Source organism: Phoenix dactylifera, chromosome 8, assembly GCF_009389715.1.
Source record: "Phoenix dactylifera cultivar Barhee BC4 chromosome 8, palm_55x_up_171113_PBpolish2nd_filt_p, whole genome shotgun sequence".
Lineage (NCBI taxonomy): Eukaryota > Viridiplantae > Streptophyta > Magnoliopsida > Arecales > Arecaceae > Phoenix > Phoenix dactylifera.
Window position 1 is genome coordinate 8260381 of NC_052399.1, and position 9302 is coordinate 8269682.

Genomic DNA, 9302 nt, shown 5'->3' on the forward strand with positions numbered 1-9302 from the left:
GTGTTATTTATTATATAAATATCCTAAGATAAATACTCACTTTCGTAGAGCATTACGATTGCACTTAGCACGTGCAACAAGCCGTTAAACCCCTAGGTTACCCTAGTGGACGAGTGTTGTCTCGTGAGGGTTTGCAGTGAAGTTACCCACAAACTTCAATCCCAAAATAAAATTTGTTTTATGAAATGAAAGTCTAATTTCAAGTACATTACTGATAAAAAGCACACAAGGTTTTAATTACTAAGTAGCCCAATTTCTAGGTTAGTATGCAATTTAAGTTGAAGTTATTAGGTTTTCCGTTAGGAAGTTGTAAGACTTATTATACTTGAGTGCTCAGTGAAGTTTGGACCATGCACAAGCTAAGGTTTTGGATCTCCAAAATATCGCTAATATTAGTAGTTTCCAAGAATTGGTCGGACAAGACCTATTTGCTGATTCAAAATCATCTTTTCTGCAGGATTTCGAGAGCTGTGGATGTTTACTTTAATACCTCATGGGCTTTATCTGTAATATTCCAGTTTACTCGAATTTTTACAACGACGGCTTTCACACTATTGTCTTTCTTAAGGTCAATATACATTTTTTTTTCAAATTTTTTTTTTGTGTTTTTTTGTTGTTTTTTTTTTGCATTAAAGGGAAATGATAATGTATATATTGTGCACTTTTACTCCTGTGATGATTCCTCCATGTAGCGACCAATTAGTCGACAATTCTCACACCAGTTGGCATGAGGTGTCGGGCATCAAGACTCCCCTATGGACCTATGCTCGGGTTCCTCATCACAAGCCCGCTGGCCTTTTGACAATAGGTAGCCCTTTTCGATGTACCTGACTAAATCCACCAATTATTTTTTTTTTTTTATCAGAAAAAGATGGTTCATCAGGATTCGAGGTTGCTACCATACTCTCAACACAATGTCGAACCTATACCTTAGAAAATGCAGGTCAGATGTGTTGTGAAATTCAAAGCACTAATTAGCTTACAACTCACTAAAAGGAACTTAATAAAAAGAACTCACTTTGCACTACTTCCAACTAGTCATCGGGCTCTTAGATTTTATATACCTTGTGTGTTGTATTTATTTATTTTTTTATTTTTTTTTATTTTTTTTAATTTCCAAAAAATTTTTTAATTTTTTTTTATATAAAATTCCAAATGCTTAAAAATACCCCCAAACCTAAATCTAACATTGTCCTCAATGTTAAAGAAAAATTAAAGCAGTAAGAGGACAGAGGAGAAGTTACCTGATATGGGTAGGTAAATTGAAAATTGGGCAAAATCTCCCAAACCTGCATGTTAGTAATTTTTTTTTTTTTATAGAAGATATTCATATGTTGGGTTGCCTCCCAAAAGCGCTAAGTTTTATGTCTTCAGCCAGACAATTATAATTCATTCATGATAAACAGGGTCGGTCAAAAGTGTCTCCTCGACTTCTGGACTCAAATACTCAAGGTATGGTTTTAAACGATGTCTATTAACTTGAAATGACCTACCATCTTTAGTATTGTATATTACTACCGCACCATGCGGATGTACTTTCTCTACCGTGTATGGGCCAGTCCAGCGGGATTTAAGTTTTCCAGAGAATAGATGTAATCGAGAATCATATAAGAGAACTTTTTGTCCTTGGTAAAACTCTTTACGAGTAATCATTTTATCATGCATGACTTTCATGCGATCCTTGTACTTCTTAACACACTCGTAAGCATTGTTCCTAATTTCTTCAAGCTCGTCAAGCTAAAGCTTTCTATGTTCTTCCGCCTTGTCGAGATCGAAATTTAAGCGTTTGATTGCCCAATAGGCCTTGTGTTCTAACTCGACAGGTAAATGGCAAGCCTTGCCATAGACAATCCTGTATGGGGACATTCCAATTGGTGTTTTGTAGGCCGTACGATATGCCCACAATGCATCTGTTAACCTAAGGGACCAATCCTTTCGAGATGGATTGACAGTTTTCTCAAGGATGGTCTTGATTTCTCTGTTGGAAATCTCAACTTGTCCACTCGTTTGTGGATGATATGGTGTACCGACCTTATGGGTGATGTTGTACTTCCTAGCAAGGGCTTTAAAAATTCTATTGCAAAAATGTTTCCCCCCATCACTAATGATAGCACGAGGGGTGCCAAAGCGAGCGAAGACAGACTCCTTAAGAAATTTGATCACTACTTTGTGATCATTGGTCTTACACGCGATAGCCTCAATCCACTTAGATACATAGTCAACAGCTAGGAGTATGTACTGGTGCCCAAATGACATAGGAAAAGGACCCATAAAATCAATACCCCAAACATCAAAGATTTCTATAATTAAGATTGGGTTTAGGGGCATCTCATTTTTTCTTGAAATTTTTCCTAGTCTTTGACATCGGTCACATGCTTTGCAATACTCATGTGAGTCATGAAATAGTGTGGGCCAATAGAATCCGTACTGCAAAACTTTTGCAGCCGTCTTTTTACCACTGAAATGACCACCACAAGCGTGGTCATGACAAAAGAAAAGGACATTCCTTTGATCGTGTTCAGGGATGCATCGTCTGATGATTTGATCAGGACAGTATTTGAACAGGTATGGTTCATCCCAAAAATACCATTTTACACGAGCTAGGAAGCGAAATTTTTCTTGTTTGGTCCAAGAGCTGGGCATTTGTTCAGTAACAAGGTAGTTGACTACATCAGCATACCATGGAACATTGGTATGGGAAATCATCTTTAATTGTTCATCAGGGAAGGTCTCGGACACAGGCATGGATTCTCCAGATGATTCAACAATTAATCTGGACAAGTGGTCAGCTACGACATTTTTAGATCCCTTTTTATCTCGAATTTCGAGATCAAATTCCTGGAGCAATAGGATCCAACGAATGAGCCTTGCCTTAGCATCCTTCTTTGTGAGAAGGTACTTAAGGGCGGCATGATCGGAATAAACAAGAACCTTAGATCCTATCAGGTAGGGACGAAATTTATCTAGAGCAAAAACCACTGCCAACAATTCTTTTTCAGTGGTAGAATAGTTAAGTTGGGCGTCATTCAGAGTTTTGCTTGCATAATGAATCACATGGGGAAGCTTCTCTACTCGCTGACCTAAGACAGCACCTATGGCATAATCGGATGCATCACACATGATTTCAAAAGGACGACTCCAATCAGGACTCCTTATGATGGGCGCTGAAGTTAGTTCAGACTTTAGTCTCTCGAAAGCAGTTATACAAATTGGCCGAAAAATTAAAAGTAGCATCTTTTGCCAACAAATCGCATAAGGGTTTCGACAATTTACTGAAATCCTTGATAAAGCGGCGGTAAAAACCCGCATGCCCTAAAAAGGATCTGACTTCCCTAACAGTTTTGGGAGGTGGGTAACTTGGCAATTAATTCTACTTTGGCTTTATCCACCTCGATTTCCCTTGTGACACAATGTGTCCCAAAACAATACCTGATTGGACCATAAAATGACATTTTTTCCAGTTAAGAACTAAATTTTTCTCTTTACATCGTTCTATAAACAACAAGGGTCAAGTGATGGAGACATTCATTAAAATTAGATCCGAATACAGAAAAGTCATCCATAAAAACTTCTAAAAATTTTTCCACCATGTCGGAGAAAATGCTCATCATACACCGTTGGAATGTAGGCCGGTGCATTGCATAACCCAAAAGGCATGCGACGATAGGCAAAAGTGTCATAAGGACAGCGTGAATGTGGTTTTCTCTTGATCCTCACGTGCAATTGGAACTTGGTTATATCCAGAATAACCATCAAGAAAACAGTAATGAGAGTGGCCAACTAGACGTTCTACATTTGGTCAATGAAGGTAGTGGGAAGTGGTCTTTCCTAGTCATGGCGTTCAGCTTTCTGTAGTCGATGCACACTCGCCATCCAGTTTGGATTCGAGTTGGGACTAACTCATTTTGGGTCATTCTTGATCACAGTAATTCCAGATTTCTTGGGTACAACTTGAACTGGGCTCACCACTGGCTATCAGAAATAGGGTATATAATCCCTGTATCTAAAAGCTTGATGACCATTCGGCTCGAACTACGTCCTTCATGATTGGATAAATCGCCTTTGTGGTTTCTCTAGAAATTTTTTGCATCTTCTTCTAGATGGATTTATGTTGGACCACAGAAGGACTAATCCCCTTAATATCAGCTATAGACCAACTGATAGCTTCCTGATTCTTCCGAAGGATACTTAACAGCTTCTTTCCTGTTCTTTAGTTAGATTCGATGCAATTATAACAGGTAAGGTCTTGTTTTCCCCAGAAATGCATACTTCAAGTTTCGGAAAGGTCTTTAAGTTCTAGTTGTGGAGGTTTGACATTAGATGACACTAGCTGAGATTCCGAAATAGGCAATGGATTCAAACTTGGTGGCCCATCTGCTAGTATCCATCACTGGAATGGAATCTAACAATGCATTAACCTCTTGACTTGACACCACAATCTTGACCAAAATTAGCCAAACATCTTTCTAATGGGTCAGAATAACTCGATTCTTCAAAAGAACTGCTAATTATATTCTCAATCATGTGAATTTCTTCCAAATCGTCCATCTCAGTTGACTGACTACTACTATGAAAAACATTGAGCTGGACAGTCATGTTCCCAAAGGCTAGAGTCATTATTCCATTTCGGCAACTAATCACAGCATTTGAAGTGGCCAAAAATGGTCTACCTAGAATCACCGGGATGTGACTTTCTGGATTTTTTACTGGTTCAGTTTCAAGGACTACAAAATCCACAGGGTAGTAGAATTCATTAACTTTTACAATCACATCCTCTACAATTCCTTTGGGATACTTCACAGTCCTATCTGCTAATGAACAAGGTAATGTTTGTGGGTTTTAATTCCCCCCAAATCTAGTTCGGTGTAGACAGAATAGGGTAATAGGTTTACACTTGCTCCTAAGTCTAATAGGGCTCTCCGAATGATGGTGTCTCCTATTTTAATTTCAACAGTGGGGCAACTAGGGTCCTTGTATTTTGGGGCAATCTGTTGTTGAATAAGAGATGAGGCTTGTGCCGCCATCACAGCTTGTCTAGGAATACTGATTTTTCTTTTCACCGTGGTTAGGTCTTTTAAGAATTTTGTATAGGAGGGGATCTGTTCTGATGGCATCTAGGAAGGGTAAATTTATTTGAACATTTTTAAAGACTTCCATGATTTCATCGTACTGAGATTTTTTCTTTGAGTCTTGTAGTCCTACTAGGAAAGGGAGCCTTAGACGAACAAAATTTTGAATTTAAATTTACTCTTACCTGTTCTACTCGAAGAATAGTGGTCGTAAGAGGTCGATCCACAGGGAGGCGATTGGAGTTGCTTAAAAATAAAAATGTTCACTCGGATTCAAAAGCGATTTTTGAATATCAAAAGAAAAACATTACCGCCGGGGATTGTTGATAGATTCTCTAGTCTACCGGAGAATGATTTTTAATTAAAATTAACTAGAAGACATGTACTTAGATTCAAAAAGCATTTATATATTTAATGGAAAAGAGAGTTTTTTTTTTTGCATAAATTAAAATGAGATGACAACAGTGCTTAGGGAGATTGAAGCCTGAAACATAGACTGCATGAAAGAAGATTTCATAAATTGGCAACTAAAACGAGAATTTTTGAATGCATAAACAAACTGCTGGGAATTAAACTTAACCTAAAACATGAATTGCATAAAAGAAAAATTAATGGATTGCATTAAAAGATTTCATAAAAAGAAAACAGAAATTAACTTGAACCTAGAACAGGGATTGCATGAAAGAAATTTTGCTAGATTTCATAAAAATAAATTGATTACAAAGGTAGAATGAAGATTGGTGGCTTGATGCTGCCTTTCTTCTGCAAATAAATAAAGAAAAGAAATAACAAAAATCAAAAAAGAACACTTCTCCCTTTCTCTCCCACGGTGGAACAACATAAAAATATTATTTTTTTTCTTTCTTCTTCTCCAAAAGAACAGAGCAATGCTCTGTTTTCTTTTTCTTTCTTCTCTCCCACCGAGCTCTCTTTTGGTTCCCACCCCCACAACCGAGCACACCCCCCTTTCTCTTCCTCCTTCTCTTCTTATAGCCGCGGACGGTCACCTGATGCGGAAGGGAGATGGCAGACGCGGTGAGGACGCGAGGAGGTCGATCTTGGCGTGATCCGGGCGCTGGGAGGAGCTGGATGCGGTGATTCTCGGGCAGAAGCTTCGTGGACGGCTGCTGGGGCGGAGGAGGAGCGATCTTGGCATGATCCGTGGAGGAGATTGACACGGATGCGATGGATGCTGATTCGGGAAGCGGTGAGATGCAGGTTCGAGATCGGCCGGAGATTGGATCACGGCTGGGGCTTCCTTCTTCGGATGCTGGTTTGGGAGCGGGATTGACGGGGAGGAGTCGATCGTGGAAGGGATCCAGTGCGGATCGGCTGGAGGAAAGAGACGCGCGGGCGTTGCTGGCACTGGATCTCGGCTTGCATCACGGGATGCTTACTGGCACGGTGGCTGGCACGGTGGACTGATGATGAAGCGTGATCCGTGGATGATGGGATTCCGGGAGGTGGGGACACGGGCTGGTGAATTCCTTCTTCTTCCCTTCTTTCGCACGGGATCACAGGCGCGCTTGGATCGGGAGCAAGGGAAGGGCGGTGATGCACTGCGGGCGGCTTGGATTTTCCTTTCCCTCGTAAGATGGGAGCTGGGAGACACCAAGTTCTGTCCAATTAGTCATATAGATAAAAAAATAGTATGATATGAAATTTGGCTTGTAGACGGGTCATCTATCCTGGCTGGAGGTCAAGTGCAATTCTTTCAAGTCATGGGTCACCCCAGCACCTTATAGTTATGACATAGCCAATTTAGATTTGCCCAAAATATTTTCCAAAGCACAAAAGAAATGGACCTGATTCGGACCCAAACCCGACTCGGATCCGAACTCGACTCAGGCCGATTTGAAGTCAAATTTGTACTCAATGTGCATTTTATCCTTAATTTATACTAATCTATGTTAAACCCAAATATAATATTAATCCAGTAAATTTATCATTATCGGTTAACAATAACACTAATTTTAATAATATGTAGGTCGCACTTTTGTGCTCTCATCAGGCATCAAGGAGTGGGAGGTTGATTTTAACTTGTTTGAAGATCTCTATCATCTCTTCTAATGAAGTTCCCTTTTTGCCAAATGGTGAGGGTGAAGTAAGAGCTTCAGAAAATGGGGCCTTTGGGATGTGAGTTTTGGCAGAAGATGGACTAGCTGAAGAAGAAGAAGAAGGTTTTAGATTTTCATTTGACACATTTCTATCCTCTTCTTCACCTTCCTTATGTTATCCTCCCCAATCTTATCGTCTATTATACGTCCACTCCTTAGGGTAGTCAAGGCATTGGCTTGTTCATGATGAATTGTATTTAATTGATTTTCTTGAGCCATGTATTGTCCCCTAGGATTACTTAGTGGTTGGCTTGGAAGCTTTCCTTCCTCTTGCTTGTTCAGTGCATTAGCTAGTTGCCCCATCTGGGATTCTAGCTTGGCGATTGATTGCGTGTGAGAGTGCAACCAATTGTGTAATGGTTTCCAAATCTTGAAGGGCGTTCAACACTTTCTCCTCAAGGCTGTGTTTTCTTTGGGGTGGAGGAGGAGTGTGTTGAAATTGAGTCGAGGGATGGTAGGGATGAATATTTTGTGGGTTTGAAAATTCTGAGGGTTTGGAAAGTTTTGGGAAATAAGGTTGGGCAGTATTCGAAGCTTGCTGCTTCCAAGAAAAGTTTGGATGATTTTCGCCATCCCGGGTTATATGTATTGGAAAATGGGTCATTACCCGGTCTAGGCAGTGTTTGAGCAGCATTGATGTGTTCTTGCACGAGTTCGGAGAATTGGGGCGCTGAAGGGCACTCATGAATAGGGTGGGATGGGCTAGAACAAATAGTACACACTTGTGCTTGGGAAGAGTTCATGTAATGCCCACCTATCATCAGTTGGTCAATCTTATGGGACAATGCATCTACCTTGCTAAGACAGGTCCATAGAATGACTTATTTCATAAATGATCCTTTTCTTTGAGAACTCGGGGGTGCTTGACGAGAACATGAAGCATGGTGGAGGGGAGTTTTCATTTAGATTTTCAAAATAATTTCCATGCTTCATGCTCATTTTGAAGCAATGAATGTCCCCCCACATGCGGCAATCAATCATCTGACGGTTTCGTTCTGTCAATCCGTCATAAAAACATTGCACTAGTTGCCACTTAGGTATTTGATGATGAGGGCATTTACGGATTAGGTCCCTAAATCTCTTCCAAGTTTTCATGAAATTCTTCTCCCTCAGTTTGGGAGAAGCTTGTAATGGCACGTCTAAACTGGTTCGTTCTTCCTATGGGAAAGTATTTTTTAAGGAATTCTTGTTGCATTTGATCCCAAGAACGAATTGAGTTAGCTTCTAAAGAATTCAGCCATTGTTTGGCTCTATCTTTAAGGGAGAAGGGAATAATCTAAGTTTCAGAGCATCATCAGTGAAATTCTGAATCTTGACAGTGGTGCAAATTTCAAGGAATTCATCTAGGTGTTTATATGGATCTTCATTGGTGAGCCCATAAAAAGATGGAAGCATTTGGATCACACTAGACTTTATTTCATATTGTACAGCTGCTACTTCAGGTAATCGATGCAAGATGGGGAAGTGTAAATAGTGGGAGTAAAGTACTCCCTCAGGAGTTTGGGTTGTTCTTCAGCCATCTTAAGAGGTGGGGATGATCCTAATGTTTTGATCTTAGCTCGAATGTTCCTAAGGGTTCGTTCTATTTCAGGGTCAAAAGGTAATAGGTTTTGTACTCTAGAACGACTACCGTGCATACACTAGTACTCGATCAATCAAGCATGCAATAAAAGAGAAAAGCATATCAATCCTAGTCTTTGTCCTAAAATCACTAGACAGCTCCTAACTGGTTTGAAGAGGGCACCCTAGCCTCCAATCCGGTCTAATGAACCGAGTTGACCAGGTAAGCTCCCAGGTAAGTAGAGGGGTCACGATGCGTTCGCAAAGGTCCCACTTAAAACCCACTTGCCTCGAACAGATGAACTGTCTCCCTTATAGGGACAAAGCTTGCCTAGACATCAACTAAGCCACAGAGCGAAATTGGTGTAACCTTCGGTGATCTTCGTCCTATTGAGCTCGAATGTCCCTAGGAGCCAACGTCTAATTGATTTTAATTAACGATGACACTATGTGAGATTGAGTTCACCTAAGTTGGGCAAGAGTCCGGTGATGAAATCCGGCTCTTATCTTGTTGGGGTGATTGCCCTTACTATGTGCAAATTGATTTGTGTATGTG